Genomic DNA, 14,423 nt, shown 5'->3' with positions numbered 1-14,423 from the left:
AACTGGTTTCAATTAAATTTCACAAGAATGTCAATGTATGATACATTGATGTCTGACGGAGGGTCGGTAAAACCAAGTGGAAAGGGAGTTTAAAATAAATAAAAAAATCTTCCCTTCACTGCCCACAAGTAGTGTTGGGCGAACAGTGTTCGCCACTGTTCGGGTTCTGCAGAACATCACCCTGTTCGGGTGATGTTCGAGTTCGGCCGAACACCTGATGGTGTTCGGCCTTTTAAGTTCGGGTTCGCCCCGAACTTCTGTATGCCCCCGAACAGGGCCGAACAGGGCCCCTGTTCGGGCGAACAGGGCCCTGTTCGGCCGAACAGGCCGCAATACGGCCCCCCTATGGGGTCGCAGGCATAAGGGGGGAGCATGCCCCGATCGCGGGGGGGGTCGGAAATTCCCCCCACCCCCTCCGCTAGCGCTCCCCCCTCTGCCCGCTTCCCCATAAAAAAAGTTTAAATCAAGTTCAATAGTAGTGTACCTGGGCTGGTGGCATTGGCTGGCAGTGGAGTGAGGAGGAGGAGGAGTCCGAGTAGCAGAGTGACGTTGAGGCCGGGCAGCGGGCGGTTCAGCGCTAGTACCCTTGTGGTACTTCCGCCCTTTCTCTGACCTCACGTCCTCTGCATACGAGGGTACGCATCACGCGTACCCTCGTATGCGTCATCACGCAGAGGACGTGAGGTCAGAGAAAGGGCGGAAGTACCACAAGGGTACTAGCGCTGAACCGCCCGCTGCCCGGCCTCAACGTCACTCTGCTATTCGGACTCCTCCTCCTCCTCACTCCACTGCCAGCCAATGCCACCAGCCCAGGTACTATTGAACTTGATTTAAACTTTTTGTATGGGGAAGCGGGCAGAGGGGGGAGCGCTAGCGGAGGGGGTGGGGGGAATTTCCGACCCCCCCCGCGACCGGGGCATGCTCCCCCCTTATGCCTGCGACCCCATAGGGCCCCCAAAATGGGCATGTTCGGGGGTCCCATTGACTCCCATTGAGTTCGGCGTTCGGGCCGAACATGCCGAACATCTGGCCCATGTTCGGCCTGTTCGGCCCGAACCCGAACATCCAGGTGTTCGCCCAACACTACCCACAAGGTATTCAGCTGACTCCCACAGTGGGCTCGGTCCTGTGTGTAATGCAGAGTGCGCGTGTTATACATTACATGTTCCCAGCAGCATGACAGGTTCTCTTCATGCCTCTTCAGTGCAGCTCATCACTATGCCATCCAACCAATCCCCATGCAGGCATGGGGATGAGCTGCATTGAAGAGGATTGAGAAGGACCCATCATGCTGCCTGAAGCAGGTAATGTATAACACTCCACTGCTACTGCATTTCCTACAGGAGCGGGTCAGGGCGCCAAGCCTTCACTTGCCACGCGATAGTGGGGGTCACAGGGAGGGGTATTGCTATGCCTCTGCCCAGGGGAGTAACAATAGACCCTACAAGGGATGCAGCTGCAGGGGGGCCAAGAAGCCCCAGGGGGCTCCATGGGGGGAGAAGTCCCTGTCCTGAGAGACTGACAACCAAGGGCACGGAGACAAACTAAACTTTCTGCTCTCTGCACAATTGTTCTTATGACTGCATCTGCTCAGCCACTGACGAATTATACAAAGTTTTGCAGACAAAGATTTGTAGACAGTCCCTGGTCAGTGCGCAGCAGGCTCTTGCGTACAATGCCCTGCCCCCAGCTTTTCCACACTCCCAAAGTACTGTGTACAGTAGTGATGCTGAGAAGTCTGTAGAGCCAGTTCTGCTACATTAGAGATGGACAGTGTGAGAGTAATAAGCTGAGGCTGGGAGCACACTCCTCTGTTCGTTTTCTGTGTGCGTTCTTCGGGATGCGTTTTCTGCAAATCATGTGTGTCTGTATGTGTGAAAACATGCACATTTCATCACAGAAGCTAATGTAACTGATAGAGAAAAATGCGTGCAGCGCTTCACTGCTGTCTGTCTTTATCTGCATGGGGACAATACATTCAAGTGTGCACTAGCCAATTGAATAACATTGGTTCTCAGTTTACCTGTGCAGAAAGTGAAGGGATGCGGGGCCCCATCCAAAGGTTCACAGGGGGGCCTAGTGATTTCTAGTTACGCCCCTGCCCCCTGGGTACAATGGTAGAATAAGAATCACACACTTTTCACAATTTATAATAACCTTTGATCTTCATCTCCTCTCCTTATTGTCTCTTATAACGGTTTGGAACCCAGGCCATAAAGTCCCTAGATCCCTCTGTTTCCTAGCCCCATTGGGCCTAAGCATCAGGGCTGTTCTTAGGCATAGGCAAAGAAGGCAGATTCCTGGGGTAACAACTGTAGGAGGGTGCATTACAGAGCTACTCTTAGCACACTGTACTTTATGGAATTCTTATAGTCAATTGCTATTTCCATTAAGAAAGGGATGGGCACTGTAGTGACAAAACTGTTCTTGGAAGGGTAACAACATGGGTTGAGTGAGTTTGGGCCAATGAGTTGTATATAGCCTGGTAATAATTTGTGTATCCTTTACAAACATATTTTGAGAAACATTATTTGCATGTAAACTAACAACCTTTATTTGTGCCCAAAACATAATTGATGAAGGTTATGATCTTCCCGTTCACTAGGTTAGGGTTGGGAGACAAGTGCCTTGCCTGGGTTGCCAAAATAGTCAGAAATAGCCCTGCTGAGAAATATGAAAATTAACTTTTTCTATACCCAAGTACAAGCAAGAAGTTTTGAATCAGGATGATACCATTTATTGGCTATCTTAGACGAAAAGCAGTAAGCTTTCGGCTACTGTATGAAGCCTTTCTTTGACGAAGGCTTCATAACTGAAAGCTTACTGCTTTTCTTATAAGTTAGCCGATAAATGGTATCATCCTGATTTGAAACTTCTTGCTTTTACCGATGGCTAACACGGTACAACACTCTACTGCTTCTACTATACCCAAGTACATGTGCTAACTCTCCCTTTACCCAGAAGCATTTGCAGTAATGTAGGGCATGCACACCTCATTGTAATGACTGGAGACTCAATGATGGGGATCACTAACATGAGCACCAAGAGCCATGCAAGAGCAGAATAGATTTATGGAAGTCACAGCTACACTCAGCTGAAAACCACAATGATGAAAGTCTGTTTGAATTGCCAACAGCTCTCCGATAAGTAAAGCGATACTTCAAACGGGGAAAGGAAAGTAAAATAAACAGCTTTTATGGATGAGAACAAAGATGAATTGGGCCAACACCAAAAAAGAAAGAGAGAGAGACAAGACCATGGGAAATTCATTCCCTGTGGAAATTAGGCGGGACCATTGATATAAGAAGCTACACAAAACCCATAGATTACAGCCACAGATAGTGTGCTTCCTCTTTCTTGTAGGTTTAATAAGAGGGTGAGAGGAGGAATGAGATTCTTTCGCTGAAGAAAGATGTGGAGCTGTCGTCTATGAAAAATGGTCGCTTTTGGCTTCTTTCGCTTTCTTATCGGCCTCTGTGCACGCACCATCTTGTTCCGCCATCAGTCAAAATTCATCATTGCTCATCTCCCAACAAAGAGCCCAGTGTGTCCAAAATCAACTCATTTTTTCATGTTTGACAAAAGACCCGCATTCTCTGAACTCCATTAAAGTGCACCTGTCATAAAAGAGATAAGGACGTTAGTATTACTGCCTTCTTTAAAATGACTGTTCATTTTTCACCTGAGTTTTCTTCTAGGAGATAATTTTTCATCTTCTATTTAAAATAACTTTTTACCACTTTGTAATGGAAAAAGTACCAAAAAGTAGGTGAAAAAGTACTATAAAAATCATTTTGAGTATTTGTTTGCTTGCTGGTGGTTTAAAAGGCATTTTATTTACAAGTTGTGAAAATATCACCTGGGAGAAAAAGGGAATTGCATATGGCCCACAGTATCCCCTGGCTATAATTCAGTCTAAATTGCACACCTGGAACAAGTATGCACATTAGGGGTTGGACTTTTCCTGTTAATTTACCGATCGGCACACTCATACTATATTAGGTATTAAGAGAGCATTAGGATCAACATCACATACAGGCAAGGTGGAATCCCCTGATGACACTAGTTTGCGAAACAGGTCGGGAAAGAGACTGTCCTTTATTGCTGACCCATACACGCGTGCAACTTTCTCAGGGTTCCCATTACATGGGCCCCATATGTAAGTTTTGTTTTTATGCTATTTTTAAGCTGTTTTTACTATGAAAACTCTATATTCAACGGTTTACACTTAGAGTTGCCGTTTGTTTGTTTTTTATGATGTTTACCGATATCCATTCGTGAGATGAATCATTGCTGAATTGGTGGATCCTGGACAGACTGTTATTTCCTGATGTCCTACCAAAGCGTTGATACAACCTTATAATGTGGGTTGTCACCAGCTGGTAAGCCTCTTTCCCTTTTTTTGGGTATCCATGATTGCAGAGCTGTGCCGTGATCCCAATATTTATTGTGGTGGAGATTTACCTGCTCATATTCTTTGTTGAAGACTTGTCTTTTGTTTTTGGACTCTGCGCTGATCATATATTATTTACCTGTTTGTGAACTCTGGACATTGTTCTTCTCTCAGCAGCGGCCATTTTGTTTCCTTGGCGCTGATACACATATGCAAAATTAGGATCAACATCACATACAGGCAAGGTGGAAGCCTCCTGAGACATTTTTCATATATAATGATCAGCAATGCCATTAACACCACACTATTTCCACTCCCTGAAGTATAGACATTTACCATAGTATTTTATAGCAGATTCTATACTGAGTGTAAGGACAATGGAGAAATTAGTGTGTCATATCACAGCTATGACCGAAGCAGGTGGTTTCGCCTGAGCTGGGTGCCACGATAGCACTAATGCTATAGTGTTCACCCCGCACAAGGGTAATTCGAGGTTCTGGCAAAAACTGGACTCCGAATTACCTATCTCTCGTAGTTGCTATGACACAGGGAAAAAACAGTATGTAATGCCGCCGGGAATTTGAGTGGCAGCAGGGTGAGCCGTCATTCGCCTCACTCAGGGATGGACTTTTGAGTACTTCAGTACTCAAATTCAGAATTCTAATGAAGAGTAATTAATGCACCTGTAACAGTGGGATAGGGGGAGTTAACTTACCTGGAAGTCCGGGGATCCTATGCGTGTCACCGCTGTAATACGCGACCTATGGGACGCGTTCCACCACTCACAACTATACTTCGCACTTCCGCCTTCATTAGAATCCGGAATTTGAGTACTGAAGTACTCTAAAGCCCATCCCTGTCTGTGACCAACTCATCGGCGGCATAATAATACGTCTGCACTATTACACCTTTGCACATAATTGCAAATTCCATTGCAGAATTATGATTATGTGAAATTCGTGCTCATCACTAGACGCACTGGAAAAACCTAAAGCTCACTTACAAAGCCCTTTACAGTCTAGTTAAACCTTACATAGCTGCATTTATCTACAGATACCCTCCTATAGGCTACCTCTACTCTGCTAACATTATTTCCCTCTTCCTCTCTGGTCACTTCTTCACATTCTCGCTTACAGGGCTTTATTTGAATCTCATCCCTTTTCTGGAATTAACTTCCACAATATGTTTGGCACTCACCCACACTTATCATCTTCAGAGGCTACCTGAAAATGATCCTCCTAAAGGAAGCATATAATTGTATCTAGTACACTGTAACTGGTCACTGACCTCCTCCAGTACATTACTACAATGTACACAGATTCCCTTTTCTTATTGGAATATATGCCTTAAACCTTTAGAACGTAATGCTAAATGCATAGGGCTCTATGTTTTTTAGTGTGTATATTACTTCTGTGTCATGTGGATGCATATTTCCAACCTACTGATTATGTATGATCCATTAGCTGGTCAGTTGTGTTGTGTATTAAATGTATCCCATTATCATTATGTATCTGAATGTACTATGTATTTTCTCTGGCTGAGTGCGACAGCAGAAGCTGGCACTAAATGCATTCTAAATAATAATGATAATGTTAAAAGTATGTGTTTCAAACAAATGGAATCTTTATTCTGCTATTTCGGATAAACATCCATTTGACTTTTTTTGATCTTTTGTAATTTTCATATTTAGAAAACTCAGCTTTGCCAATACAGTCCTCCCACTGTTTTACTATTTCTAACTGGGGGTTAATAGGGGTGACGTACACTGTTGATATTTTACATGTTGTTTTTAATGCAAAAGTATCTGTGCTGCAGTTTGGCAGAATGTGCTGTAATAGATCTGTGTACAATAAATATAGTAAGTGAAACTTAGTTTTTCTTGAGAAATAAGCAATCTTTTCAGTTCAATTTGACTCATTGGTAAGATTAATTACAAACAAAAACAAATATTTAATTCGCTGATTTTTTTTTTGTCTGTGCATTGCATTCAAGCATACAGACACTCAATAATTATCCTAACACAGTCTGTTACATTGGGAGAGGGGGGTTGCTGACAGTCACTTAGTGCAGGTGTGAAAAACAAATTACAAAAAATTACTCCTGCTCTGTGCAGATAATTACTCATGCGTAAAGAGGTAAATATCGGGACAATCAGTGGTGCAAAAAGAATAGCCATTCCAGACTTGAAAAAGGTGCCACTTTAGATCACAGTCAGTTTTAGTAATTGATAGCTGGTTGCAAATTTTAATTAAAAAGTAATACTGATTTATGCAGCACTGACAAACGTAACAGAGGTGGAATCTGACTTATGGTTGGGACCCACTACAGGCATGTGATCATGACATATTATGAGGCACCTCCCACCCATAGATGACACAACTTCTTAACAGTTTTGATACATGCAGAAAACTGCCATGGCAACCAACAAAACCTGCATTTTAGGCCACAATTGGTCAGTTTTTAGACATTTTTTCCTGCTAGTCTGTTATAACTTTTGCTGCCTGTGCTGATAGTGTGGGGTTTTATTTTTACACCGGATGCCCACTTTAACAATAATAAAGTCTCAACTGGGGCTTTGATATGTGCAGGCTTTCCTGTATTTACTTATTTTGTATAAAGAGAACCCGACCCGAAGTTTGGGTTCAGAAACACAGTTAGGAGAGGAGGGGGAGCTTTTGGATCCTATTGAGGCTGCCCCTTCTCTCCTCCGGGCCCCGGTAGCTGCTTGTGGATCCTCCAGCTGATCAGGGATGCTCTTCTCTTCTGTAAAGAGCCTGGCCGGGCCAGCACAGTAGAATGAAGCCACTCGTGCAAAAGCGGCTTCAGCTTACTGTGCAAGCATGGCTGTACCCACGCTGGCAAAGTAGGACCATGCTTGTGCTTGATGAGGAGCGCAGCCCCGATGAGATTACCGACCACTTGTTGGTCATTTTTGGAGGATCCACATCCAGGGACGGGGACCAGAGGACAGTAAGGGAAGCCTCATTAGGATCCAGAGGCTTCCTTCTTCTTGGGTAAATATGTGATTTTGTACCCAAGCTTCAGCTCGGGTACACTTTCAGATCTTGCTGTAGACGCAAGACACACTATTTAACCACTTCGGTACCAGCAGCCTCTGCCCCCTTAAGGACCAGAGGCAGCTGGTACAGTAAAACGCTGTTTCCCGATGAATCGCTGCAAAAATCTGCTGCTCCCGCCGGTCACGCCATTCTGTCCCTGCCACAGGCTCCTCTCTCTGCCGTCTCTGTGATGGCAGAGCGCTGTGCGCCAGTCAGGAGCCGCTTTAATTGGCTACTGACCCTGTCAATCAATGTAAGCCAATGGGATTGGCTTACAGTGATGACAGGGCCAGGAGCCAATGAAAACGGCTCCTGACCTGCTCACAGAGCTCTGCCGTCCTAGAGATGTCAGGGCAAACAAATTGCGGCGGGGACAGAGCGGCAAGATTGGTAGTAATGGCGGGGAGGCACGGTCAATGCGACGTAGAGTCTATGTCCAGTCAGGGCTGCAGCACCACCTGCTGTACGTAGATTTGTACTGAGTGGGTCCAGGAAAGGTTAACTAATATTTCAGCTCAAGTCCAAGAAAACATTAGTAAATAGTCATAACTTAAGGTCTTATTGAATTCACTTTTTCCAAGTTTTTTCCAAAGTGATATTTTTATATCTTATCAATGAAATGCATTTTAAGAAACCAGCAAGCAAAAAAAAAACAAAAAAAAAAAAACCTCTGAATAATTTTGAATTTTGAGCTAAACAATTGTATTTATCGTCCTACTCCTAAAAATTACTTTTTTTTAGATATCCCATGGCTTATCTCATCATGTCACATGTCCCCTCGTGTACACTAAAGGCCTCTTTCACAGTAGGACGTTGCATTTGGTGCAACGTTAAAGTCGCAACGCAAACTTACAACATAACGCGCCCAAAAAGTTGCAATGTAGTGTTGCCAACTCATGCAGTAGAATATGTCTCCAAGTCATTACTGAGCATGAGCAAACAGTCTAACGCAGCTGATAACGTGTATAACGCACAGCATGCAGTACTTTCACTTAACATGCAGCGTTAGACACGAACGCACCATGTGCACTGTGAACGGGGCATTGATTTTTCATTGCAGTGCATTATTCTGCGTTAAATGTTGTTTTAACGTGCGACTTTAACATTGCACTGTGAAAGAGGCCTTAAACAGCACATGAAACATTATCTCCTAGAAGAAAGCATAGGGGGAAAAGAGAATTGAATAAGGGCCATTGTCTCTGGTTGTTGAAAACATGCCTGCTGCTGTAATACAGTAGTTCAGGGTTAAAGGAACCATGATGGCATGAGCTGATACTGGCCATCTCGCTGGCAAGCTTGGGGCTCCAGTGTGAGTTTTACATGGGGCCCCAAACACTCTATTGATATGTAGCCCCAAAACCTACCTTGGACAGCTGCAGTGTCAGAGAGGTGTATTTAGAGCAGGGGTCCCTAAACTTTTTCGGTCAAGTGCCGGGTCAACATACTTCAAACTGCTGCGGGGCCGGAGCATACATAAAATGATGTTGAAAAATATTACATTGAATCTAGTTATTGATTACTCCCGATCAGGCCCGGCCCTAGACTTTTTGCCGCCTGAGGCAAACTTTGAAGAAATCGCCGCCCCCCCCCCCAGCCGGTGGGTGTAAGGGGCCGCCGAGCTGAAGGGGATAGCGGGCAGGAAGAGGGTATTGGCCTAGCGGCGGGGAGGGGGGTCGGACCACCCTCCTCCCTCACCTGGGTCCCCCATCCTCCGCTCCCCTCCAGCTTTAAAAAGTTAAGTTGCCGCAGCTAATGTAAGAGGCACGGGCAGGGATCACTCACCTTTTACGCGTTCCAACGTGCGCTCCACTGACATCACTTCCTGTAATGCCGTCCACTTACAATACAGTGGGCGGTGTAGCAGGAAGTGATGTCAGTGGAGCGCACGCTGGAACGCGGAAAAGGTGAGTGATCCCCGCCAGTGCCTCTTACAATAGCGGCGACAACTTAACTCTTTAAAGCTGGAGGGGCGCGGAGGATGCTAGGCCCAATACCCCCTTCCTGCCCGCTATCCCCTCCAGCTCGGGCTGCCCCCCACACCCACGGACGGGCGGTGTGGGGGGCACCTCGCCTCATGGGCTCTGCCCCCGATCATGAGAACTCCCAGCAGCAGCCATTCAGTCATGCGGCGCCCAAAGAACATCTTTGTGCACCAGACAATGAAGCGTACTCAGGTGACAACCTGCTGTCCATTTGGACAGCAGTGTCACCTGATGCAGAATTGGATTGGAAGCCAGCGAATTACTGTTCGCTGGCTTCTATAGTATGGGGATGGGTGGTGCCATCACTGCTATTCTATATGCAGGCTGCTGATATTTAAAGGTGCAGTGGGTCATAGCAATAAGTTATACATTTTGCGTTTGGGGGACCAGTGAAAAAAGCCTTGGGGGCCGCATTTGGCCTGTGGGCCGTAGTTTGAGGACCACTGTTTTAAAGTAAGGTCCCCACGTTCCAGCCCAGTCAACCCTGTTTCATTCTGCTGTTACGGGAAACTTCAGAAGGCAGCAGAGAGCAGTATCCAACCCATTGGTCGAATACTGTAAACATTTCTAAAATGGTCATCATTTAGCTGAAGACAGTAAAATCTTTAATCTTGTGGTTTTAGCATTTAAACACAAAATAAGACTGTGGGATTTCAAGAAAATTCTGTTTAGTATTGGAAGTATAGATGCAATTCTTTATGTCATCAGTTTATTTTTGGTTCAGGTTTCCTAGCCTACAGGCTTGCAGCAAGTTCTGATGCTATAGAGGGAGGAGTAGTACGACATATGGAGCACTACAAAGAGACGTACATACTATTAATCTGCTGGGAGATTTGGGCACAGGGTAAAGCCTAAAAACAGCTCACCCTGCTCCTGCAAAACTCCTGGCGGTGTTAAAGTGGTCTAACACCCAGCATTTCAACTTTGCTTTAAAAGATTGCTTACAGCTTATAAACTATTATGCCAGATTTTTTTTTTAGCAGAAATTCACTGAATGGATTAAACATGACATTTTAGTGCTGCATTTAGCTAGAAATCCTCCTCCGTGCTTGCTTGTTTAGTTACAAATGTATATATCTACAATGTAACAAACAAACACTGCTCTGAGAGAACAAAGAGGGCTTCCCCGGCAGGCTTTTCAAAGGTCTATTTGTATTCCAAATAAAGATATATTTGTAACTAAAAGATAAGAACGGATGCGGATTCCTAGTTGAATCCAACACTAAAATGTCATGTTTAACCCATTCAGTGAATTTCTGCTTAAAAAAAAATCTGGCATAATAGTTTGTAAGCTGTAAGCAATCTTTTAAAGCAAAGTTGTAATGCTGGGTGTTAAACCGCTACTATTCCCCTTCCAGGTCTATGGCAGCACCAGCTGTGCCAAAATCTCCAGTGCCGTTTTTTTCAGGCACTCCTATAGAGGGGTTTCCAATGGGAAGGAAGAAGGAGGATAATGTGCTGGTCTTGTATTTTGAATATCTTGCGATGGATCAGATAAGCTGTACACACACTAGAGTATTGGCAATTTGGTAAAGACAGCCCTGACGGCTACCTCAGTCAAGAATTGCCTTGCATATATACAAGGCTGTAGTCAAAATCATTATTTTTCACTGTGTGTACAGTACAGAGCTTCGTGGGAATGAAAAAAATGAAAAATGCTGAATATCTCCATTGACAAAATGTTTAAACCATGTCATTTGTGAAAGTAGGACTTTGAAATTTGTTATTTCAGTGGTTTTGCTATAATATTCACTGTTTCCTTTATCTGAATTTAGTTCTGCTGTAAGTGTTCTAGACATAGAGAACAATATTCACAACTGCCATTGTTCTCTTGACTGCTTTGAGTGAGAGCTGAATGCTCAGCATGTTTTTTTTCGTTTTTTTTTTTTCCGTTTTTTTATACGACGTCCGCTGTCTCTGATCTTCTGCGGTTTTCATTTGTTTGGATTGTGGTTCGTTTTGTCAAATTAAATCACCGTGGGATTTCCCTTTTCCTTTCAAATTACTGTCTAAAGTTAAAAGAGATCTTAACCACAGCCACCCATACTCCAGCATCCTTCACCCGCAAGAATGCTCCAAAAAAGACTCCACACAAAATAGACTAAAGTACCATGACCTATAACAGGGTATATGGCATATACTCTAACAAATGCATTCACGGTTAAAGCACTGGGTGCGTACCAAAGTCTCAGATGTAAACTACAAAAGAGAATGTGTCCATTTTTCCAGTAGATGTGAAGCAGTCAGTTATTTTATTTAATACTAGAAACTGTATGCCCATTGTTTGTGCCATGGCATTTATTAGCCTTAGAAGGAGGTGTGTCCCATACCATCACAGATCAGAAGGGACGAGCAGTAAATATACCAAGAAGTGATCCCTTGTCTTTTATTAGTATGATTTACATTTATGACAATGACAAAAGTTATAATAATAATAATAATAATAATAATGCAGCTGCATTAAGGCACTGTACTATAAAGCTGAAGAAGTGAGCAGGTCCCGTGAAACATGTTGTCATTTCTGGTGTCAATCAAAATATAAATCATTTTTATACCTTCAGTCTGAGGTAAGAGTGTTTCGTTATTCACTCAAAACTGATTGCATACATCCTTTGGGGCGCCTCCTCCCAATTTGTGTAGTGACAAAATTAGTGTCAGGTGACTTGTAAGCTAAATGTCTTTTTCTGCTAGGAAGCTTCATATTACTTCCTATCCAGCTGAAAGGGTCACCAAATTCAGGAAATGGGAAGAAATCTTCCCACAGAGGACACAAGTAGGAGTAACTACCTGACAGATGTTTTAACTGCTTCTCACTCTACCTAAAACTGCTAAATATGGTATTTCCAGGGCTCTATAATAAGAAGGGACAGCTAGGGTATAAATGGATGAAGAGGGACAGCTGTGAACATATGCAGCAGAGTGTTGGTCATATATCGCTCTGTTTGATGCACTAGCCATTCAGTTTAATAGGCCCACATTGTTCCAGTTGATCGAACGGCAGATTCCAGCACCGTTAATATCAGTGGGGGGGGGGGGTTGATTTTGGTTTTCTGGACTGTGTATAGCTTATGCAGCCTCCAAATAAATTTAAAAAGGCATGTCAAGAATCCCACAACTCTGCACAACACAGTACACTTCAAGTAAATAAGGAGGGGTTTTCTATGCTGATAGCAAGACCATTTTATGGGGCTATCAAGGGTATATGCAAGATTTTGTAATGGCCACGGAGTAGAGGCTAAGAGCCCTGGGGGGGGGGGGGGGGGATTTTGGGTCACTTCAGTCAAAACATTGTCACAGCATCGTGACAAGTGATATATAGGCATTAGAGTAGGGCAGTCCTCGGATTTACCTCACAGGAGCCTATAGTAACAGATGTACTGGCACCTTAGATTTCACCCTCCATGAACCTACAAACCCCCATCAAACTGCACTACAAGTGTGCTGTCTGTCCCAGATGTCACTTCTCCCTCACTTTCCTTGCCCATCATAGGTAGCTACAGGTGCCAAGGTAGCCAGATGACCACTCAATATTAAGTAGCTAGAGGTGCTCCCAAGTATTAGGTAGCTAGAAGAATCTTAGTATTAAGTACCATAGCTAAAGGTACCTCCCGACTGAAGGGAGATCTCGTCAGTGGAATGTGGAATTAATCTCATCAGGACTGTGCATAAGGAAGGAGAGAGGGAAGCACGTGGAGAGGGAAGTGAGCCGCCTTTCCATCACCAGGCACCAGTAGGCACATGCATACAGTGCCTTATGGTAAATCTGGCCCTGTAGTAGGGGGCTCCTCCCGTCAAAAAATGAGTCTAGTTTCGTAGCCTGTGCACGAGCATATCTGGCTTACTGTGCAGGTGCGCCGCTCATGCTCAAAGAGGAAGGTCCGGAAGCAGCAACAGGGGATCGGAGAACACTGAGGGAAGCCTCTATAAGATCCAGAGGCTTCCTTCTTCCTAGGTAAGTATGTCACTTTGTACCTGAGCTTCGGCTTAGGTACACTTTAAGCCACATCCTACACTTGTTGCCCCTACTATATTTCTCATATTCAGTATCCTATGGTCTGAGTGAATGTCAGCCTGTTCTTATGCTTCTTTGCATAGATGTTTAACTCTGTATATTTTAGATCACCTTGTCCTGACATCATTTGGAGAGTCGCTCAGTAGCTGCTTACTTCTGCATATTGACTTATTTAAGAATACTATGTTTTTACAGCTATTTTTAGACTTCTTTGGTTGGCATGCTCAATATCACATCGTCTTCCAAGAGGCAGTGCTTGTGATAACCAAAATCATAACATAATTTGAATTATGTGATGGAACGCAACAGGTTGGTAAGACTGGATTACATTTTTGCATTGCGGACATTCTCAGCAATAGCCAGCTGCTTCACTTCTTAGCCTCAGATGGGCTTTTTTTATACAGTGACGGCCAAAGAGCGACCAATCAGAGGTCAGCATTCAAAATTGATGCTCCATGCATTATCTGTGGACTACAGCTAAGGTTAGGTATAGGTGCCCTTTGCTCACAGATCCCAACATTCCCTCTTTTGGAGGATCAGTTCCTACTTTGAAATTAATTCTCTCCATATTTTGGAACAATTTCTAGATTGAACTAGCCATGCTAAAGTGATTATCAGGATCATCCATCCCAATAAGTATTGTTAATTTATCATGGTCAGAATATCAAGGAAGGTGAGAGTTGAGATTGGTTAGTGTCAGGTTCCAGGAAAGTTTATACTTAAAGAGACTCTGAAGCCACTTAAAATTCACTTTTTATTTAACAATCCACTTCTACACTATCACCCCATCACGACTTTCCTGGTTGTGGATTTTGCTGCCCGTGGAGGAAGAGCCTAACGCTGTAGCTCTGCCTCCATTTGCGTCAATCCTCACGGATCTCCGCCTCTCCCCCGCCCCTCTCAGTGAAAGAAGACTGAGTGGGGCGGGGAGAGGCGGCGATCAGCAGCAATTGATGCAAGTAGAGGCAGAGCTACAG

Source organism: Hyperolius riggenbachi, chromosome 7 (genome assembly GCF_040937935.1).
Source record: "Hyperolius riggenbachi isolate aHypRig1 chromosome 7, aHypRig1.pri, whole genome shotgun sequence".
Classification (NCBI taxonomy): domain Eukaryota; kingdom Metazoa; phylum Chordata; class Amphibia; order Anura; family Hyperoliidae; genus Hyperolius; species Hyperolius riggenbachi.
Note: the sequence above shows the minus strand (reverse complement) of the source record.